Raw genomic sequence first — 7,499 nt, 5'->3', positions numbered from 1 at the left:
TAACTAAAAGCAAACTTTAACAGAAGGAACACACAAATGAAACTCTAATGTGTTACAAGAATTGACCATATAATACCTTGTTTGGATTATGAAGGATAAACAGGTAATTAATCAAAATATAAAAGGATAATCTTTAATTTCAAACTTATAAAAGACTCAAAAAAAGTCTGAGCATTTTGATTGTTTTAGTTCATCCTAGAATAACTGTCCATCAATGAACTATTGATGTATCAACTGAAAAGACAAGAAAGGAATCCAACAAAAAACTAAATACAAAATTAAAGTAATTTCCTCTGTTTTCTCTCACAAGAAATTTGAAACTCAGGTCAGTTGCAAATAAACAATATGCAACACAACATATGCTGACTAGTGCATTTGTAAAAGACACATATTAATCACAGGTTTATCAATCATGCTGGAAATATCCATATTTTATCTGAAAGAGTAATAAAAAACATATTTAACCTCCCTGATATTCAAAGGTATTGGGTACTACATAGATCAAAATAATAAATTGCACCTGCCAGCCATCAAGAAATCCAATATCTAACCAAAAAAAAGAAAATGAAATCCAATATCACTATGATCTGATATTTTTCACTACCTAAGATTCAAACTAAGTGAACTTTGACTAATGTTTTAAAACAATTCACCCTTTTACAACAAGAATTGCAACAGACGATACTTTTTAAATAAGAAATCACTATAATGTATCCAAAAAGCTAAACTTCAACTTTTGAAATTGAATAATATTATATATTTGGCCCCTAAAAATAGTCAACCTAAGTAGGATTATTAACCAATACCAAACAAATTGGGACATATATAGGAGAACGTTGAAGAAACAGAAAGGCAATATAAAAATTTAGCTTTCATAGTTTCCAAATTAATTTAACATGTATGCATTGATAATGAAAATGTTACGTAAATTACATTTTATATATCCAAAAATAGTATTATTCATTTTATCAATGTATATAAGCTAAATTATTTCCAAATGAGAAGCTAGATACATAATTGAAGTAATGAAGACATATTTACTGAAAGCTTATCGTTGTTGCTTCTTTTTGGAGCCTAAGGGTCTCCCATGGAACATCTGAACAAGATTTTCTAAAGCAACAACACTAGAATCTACATGATTAACCAGTGGGGTAAGAGAGTGACCCAAAGCAAAGTTTCCATTAACATAAGACTTCCTCGACCGAGACCTCTCTTTTTCTTAAATCCAACAGCACCAACTGATTTATCAGAGTGATCAAGATAAGGTTTGAGTTTTTCCTTGAAATATAATTAAAAGGAAATGGAATATTATATTGTTGCGGTTATTGGAAAATGGTGTTTGGGAATAAAAAGTACGAGCTGAGTTATTCTCGTTGGTGGGGTTGATCACATGTTGTTGTTGGTAGGGTAAGGGTGTTTGGGATGGAGGTGCTGCCACTGTTTCGTGGCCAGGTGGGGTGGTGGGGTAGTAGAAATTGGGGTGGGTGGTGTGCTAGTGGTGATTCTTAGGAATCCACGATACATAAAAGAATTTATAATAAAAGATATTGTTTTCACTATCGTTCTACTAAAAACCTTTGTAGAGTGGAAAGAAAACAAAGGAGAAAGGTAAAAGAGGAGAGAAGAGAATATTTACAAATTGTAGGGTTTTATTGATAACTTTATATTTAAGTCATCATTTAACCATGGATTCAAAATTATATTTTGAAAATTTATCTTCAAATGAGGTATTGATTCCTGGTCAGAATCATAACCAATCAAAAGTTGTTAAATGTTCAAAACAACATGTCTTTCCCCATCACAAGAAATTTCATGTGCTTGATGACAAACATAAACCAATCAAAATGAGAGAAAGGGTTTGGTTACACCTAGATTGCATAATCCTAAAATTATAAATGGAAAAAGAATTAAAATATACACCAAAAGTATTTAAGCTAGTGTTTGACCTATATGTTTTGAATTATAAACTTGCCGTTGTCTTTATTTATTTAAATATAATGTGTTAGAGAGTTATAATGTGATTGTATTTGAAACTAAAAGCTCTTTTCCTATAACACCATATCATGGGGTGTATTTGAATATAGCTCCGCAAGTTTTATGATTATGAGGTTCACTTATTGAGTTTTAAAGTATTCACACTTTATTTATTCATACCGCAATTGATTAATGAATAAAGATTTGTCTTTTGGTTCCCTAATTGGATTAGTACAAGTGTTATCATGACTAGGGTGACTTTGGCGTCATTACAAAAAAAACATAACGATGGTGGAAAATTATATTTTTCTCATTTTCAATCCATGATTCAATGGTGGGGAAGGGGGGGAGGAATCAGATTAATATCCTATTGTAATTCACTACTAAAAAATTGTCAAAAAACGACGACCAAAAGCGACGGACTGCGTCGCTTTTTTGGTCAAAATTGACGGAAAAGCGACGCAGTCACTCGTCGCTTTTCAAAAAGCGACGGACAACGTCGTTTTTCAGAAAGTGACGGACAACGTCGTTTTTCAGAAAGCGATGGACTGCATCGCTTTTAGAGACGGACTGCGTCTCTTTTAGCGACGGACTAAGTCGCTTTTCGACTATTTATTTTTTTGAATTTTTTTTAAAAAGCGACGGAGTCCGTTGCATTATTTTAATTTTCATTTTTTTTAAATTTCTAAAGGGCGACGCAGTCCGTCGCTTTTCTGGAAATTTATTTTTTGAAAATCCTAGAAAAGCGACGGATAAAAGGACACTGTCCGTCGCTTTTCTGGAAATTTTATTTTTAAAAACCCAAAAAAGCGACGGAAAAAACCACGCTGTCCGTTAATTAAATTAGGCACATGTTTTAAAACGAGTTTATTTTATATTAAGATTAGTGACGCCCCTGGTCGCCACAAATACTCTTTTTCTATATAAAAAAAAATAGGCAACATCATTTTTTTAGTAATATTGCACAAATGTATTACAAAAATCCATTTAAAATAAAAGAGAGCTAAAGATATCTCAATCAATGATATGGTAAATTTTTATAATTCATAGTCACAACATATAGTTACTGTGCACACACATGAAAAGCACATATAACAGAACAAAAATAAAAAGTTCTACGGCTAGAATACATTCCACCTTGAATACGTCCTTCGAATGAAATTAACAAACTCTCAGCTCCTCGCCAAGTGTTAATCCTTTATACGGTTCCATAAAATGGTGCATCATTTTCCTTTGTGCATATTTAGAACAAGATCAGCTATTACCTACAAAAATTCAAGAACTATTAGACTGCATATTTAGATGAATTGCTGATAGTGCAAATTCTATGTTTTATAGAGTTGCTTCCACTACTTTCTATTTGAATATTTAAATTAAATTTAGTTTTTTTGAAGCATCCATTACTAGTCCAGGAGAACAAGTGTGTTGCCAACAAACTATTCAAACTCTTCTATTGAGCAAAAAATTCAAATAAGGTGCTTTAAAAATAGCAGAAATTAATTTATTTTTCAGTCATATCCAATGTATTTTCAACTTAATTGCATACCAATACAGCTTTCAACAACAAGTTTTTCAAACATCTTTTCTCGTCATGCCTATAATATGGTCAAGACAGTCCAAGAACAAGACAGTATGTAGTAAAGGGAGTAAAATCAGTTTGACTAGTAGGTAGGGCAATGGATTTTCCACGAATAAGTTAAACAGTCTATATATCAATTTATAAGAAAAATAAAATAGTTCCCACTTCATCTTGATTTTGAACTTACCAAATTTTAAGAGTATATGTATATGAGTGTATAGCCTTCTCTTCCAGATACCCAACAACTCTTGTTCAAGCTTTGGTGATAGCAAGTAAAGCACGAAATCAAAATTGAAAACGACTAAATGCACGACAATAACTAACAACCTCTCATACCAAATTATAAAGTGCTGAATATTAGACTGTGATAGACATAACCATGGATAGTGAGGATTCATATTATTAATCTCAAATAGCTTGGTGTATATTATCTTTTACACTGAACACATTAGCTGCCTGCCGTATGAAGATGCATGTTGTTTAAACATTGTTTCAGATTTTTTTCATGGATTTCCCAAACCTTGTAAAACAAAATCACAAGAACTACAACGTAATCGAATTTGTTCATCACCTTAAGTAGACCCAAATAAAAGCACTACCTCTATTTTAGGACAAAATAGTACAACTACTTAACAATCCCGTGAGATTTTTGCACAAAATCTAAGTCCATTGATTTATTTGACCAAGGTTAAAGTTGCAGCACAAAAAATGGAGCAGCAACAGATCACATAGAAACTAATTGCAATACAATAACAAAATTGAAAGTCCTAGACTAGAGTTGTTACTTAGTTTCTAATCGTGTCATCCAAGATTTTACTAAGTTGTTCCGTTAAATTTTTGAGAGATAGAGCAATAGGTGGACCATAAACCTAGTAGCTTCTTAAACTTTTTGGCAGCAATAACAGTTGTAGTATGTGAATGAGAAAGTGATAGTTTTATCATACTAAACTCTATTTCAAATTAAAGAAGGCAAGCAATAAAATTTTAAATTCGGAAAGACTATATCTTTAGAACTACAACAAATGCTAACCAAAGGAAAAAAAGAGAGAACACATTAATAGCAAACCTCAGCTTTCCTTTAAAGAAGATTATCTCACCCAACAAGATTATAATTAAGTTAACCTACATGAAATAAAAACAGAACAAAACTGAAAATAAGAACACTAAAATAGGGATAACATTACTTATATAACTAAACCAAAGACTAAACTAAACTAAGATAATTTACACGACACAAATGATACACAGAACTAAAACTACTAAGGCAAGAATGAAATTACAGCTACACATCAGTGGAACAATGCAAACATTAAACTTAATCTATTGTAATATTGAAATTTAAACAAAAAACACATAGAGATAAACAAAAATCCAAAAGTGCAATAAGATTACCTTTCTGAAACAGCTAACTATGCTGAGCTGGACGAGCTTCGCGGTGACATATCACAAATTGTACATGAAAAAATTAAATCAAGATTCTACAAATTTTAGGTCGAACAATTGATTTGGGACAGATTTGAAATTATAAATACATTTCGGAAAACTCTTGCCAACAGAAGATATGTTCAAAAAATCAAAATAAAGCGCTCAAAAGAAAAAAATGGAAGTGAAGAAGTACCATTTTGAGGTCTCTTGTCGAAACTTCATATGAAGAAATGCCATTTTGACTAGGGCTGGGCATTCGGTAATTCGGTTCGATTTCGGTTTTTTTTTTCGATTTTTTCGGTTTTCTGTTCTTGTACCACACGTACTGAACACCGAACCGAATTATTTCGGTTCGGTTTTTTTAGTTCGGTTTTTTTTTAGGACCTGTTTGGTGAGCTTTTAAAATTTTGTAATTTTTTTGTTTGATTTTTCAGCTTAATGGGCAAAAAATAAGTGGTCCTTAGATTAATTAAATTAGTAGTGCATCGTTTTTGTGGTGCTGCCTGAGTGTTGGTCGACTGGCGGCTGCTGCTTGCTGCTTGCTGCCAGTCTGCTGCTGCATGCTACCGCTGAGCTGCTGCGTGCTGCGTGCTGGACTGTTGCGTGCTGCCTGCTGGCCTGCCGCTGATCGGTCGGTCGCTGGTCGACGCCGGAGCCCGGAAGTGGAAACTGGAAAGTGGGAAACTGAACGATGTGCGGGCTGCGGCAAATTAGATAAGTTTGAACTTTGAAAGTGCTCTGTCTCTTTGACCTAATTTACCTATAAAATATAAATTATTAAATTATAATATTCATTATTTAATATTAATATATATTATAATATAATATAATATTATTTCGGTAAACCGAAAAATACAAAAATTACATACCGAAAACCGAACCGAAATACCGAAAAATACAAAAATATATATCGAAAACCGAACCGAAAACCGAAATACCGAAACCGAAATAATTCGGTTCCGTTCGGTTTTTCGGTTTTTCGATGTTTATGCCCAGCCCTAATTTTGACACATCTTTAATCGTACTAGGTGAGTTTTCGTCGAGCTTTGCCAAAATCAAGGATAGAATTTCAGCAAAACTTGAAGGGGACAGCATCGTTGGTTGAGGAAAATTGGGGCTGCTTGTCTTTGCTTCTGGTGTGAAAATGAAGAGGTAGAAATTAAGGATTTAGGGTTAAAAGGGCTTAGTGGTTTGGGCAGGATCCATTCTTGTTTTTCTTAAAAGACATATCTATCCTTTTGCATTATAAATCTAAACCATATGTTGAAAATGTTGGAAAATTAATACTGATTTGAAATAAAAATCGAGATAATTAATTAATTATTCAAACTTTCCAATTTAATGAAATAGAATAATTATTTACAAAAATAGAATAAATATAGTTCTTAAATTCTGAATGACTTTATTTTGACAAAATGAAATACGTGTTTGGCGAAATTTTTAATTTTGACATAAATTATTTTTTAGAATTAATAAAGTATATATATATATAATCTCACCTTATTTTAGGTTGAAGAAACTTTATTAATTAATTAAATATGGATGGACAAAAATTAAATATCGATAAGGAGTATCTTTATTATCATTATTAATATTCATTTTATATTTTAAAATTTAAGAAAATATGTCAATAAACTAGTTATTTGTGTAGTATGTAGACTAAATATTATTATACATGTGAAATTACTTCATGTACTTACGAATCCTAATTTAAAACATGTGCTTAACATACATACATACACACACACACACATATATATATATATATATATATATATACCAAACACATATAGACGTGTGTCTGTTAATTAAAAAAATTAAACATTTGCGAACGAACATAAAAATTTTCAAATAATAATATTATTTTTTGATATTTCTCTGCATTTTTGCATGAAAATAAATTGACGAAAGTTCTTTGATTTTCTTTCTTAAACATTCAATCAAATTAAATAACACTACTTATTTATTTTTTCTTATCATCTAGGCTATCTAAATTTAATGCAAATACTCACTTTTAATTTTTAATATAAATCAATACGAATAAAAAAACTCATCTTCAAAAAGACTCGATTGACTTAGTTAATAACACTACTAAAAAAAGACTCTTGTTCATTGCTAATAACACTACTAAACAATGTTACAACTCGACTGACTTTGTTATAAGGTTGTCAGTGATTTTAAAGAAAGAAAATCAACACAATTTCGCCGGTTATTTTTCACACAAAAATACATAACACTCTTAAAAAGAAATTATTATTTTTTAAAAAGAATTATTTTTTGTTAATTTTTAATTTTTTAACTAAAATTAAATGACACATGTTGATTTAAAATAAGAAGTTTCAATTGAAGAATATATATAAAAATAAATAAATCATAAAAATAGTATTTCGTGTTAAAATGGAACATAAAAAATGGAGTTCAAGGGTTAAAATGGAACAAGACTAAGATAAAGTGTCAAAATGAAAAATGTGGACAAGTTAGAGGGGTTGTATATGTGTTTGGCCATATATATAATTAGAAG

The sequence above is a fragment of the Solanum verrucosum genome, unplaced genomic scaffold (assembly GCF_900185275.1).
Source record: "Solanum verrucosum unplaced genomic scaffold, falcon-dt-bn FXZP01000124.1, whole genome shotgun sequence".
Classification (NCBI taxonomy): domain Eukaryota; kingdom Viridiplantae; phylum Streptophyta; class Magnoliopsida; order Solanales; family Solanaceae; genus Solanum; species Solanum verrucosum.
Note: the sequence above shows the minus strand (reverse complement) of the source record.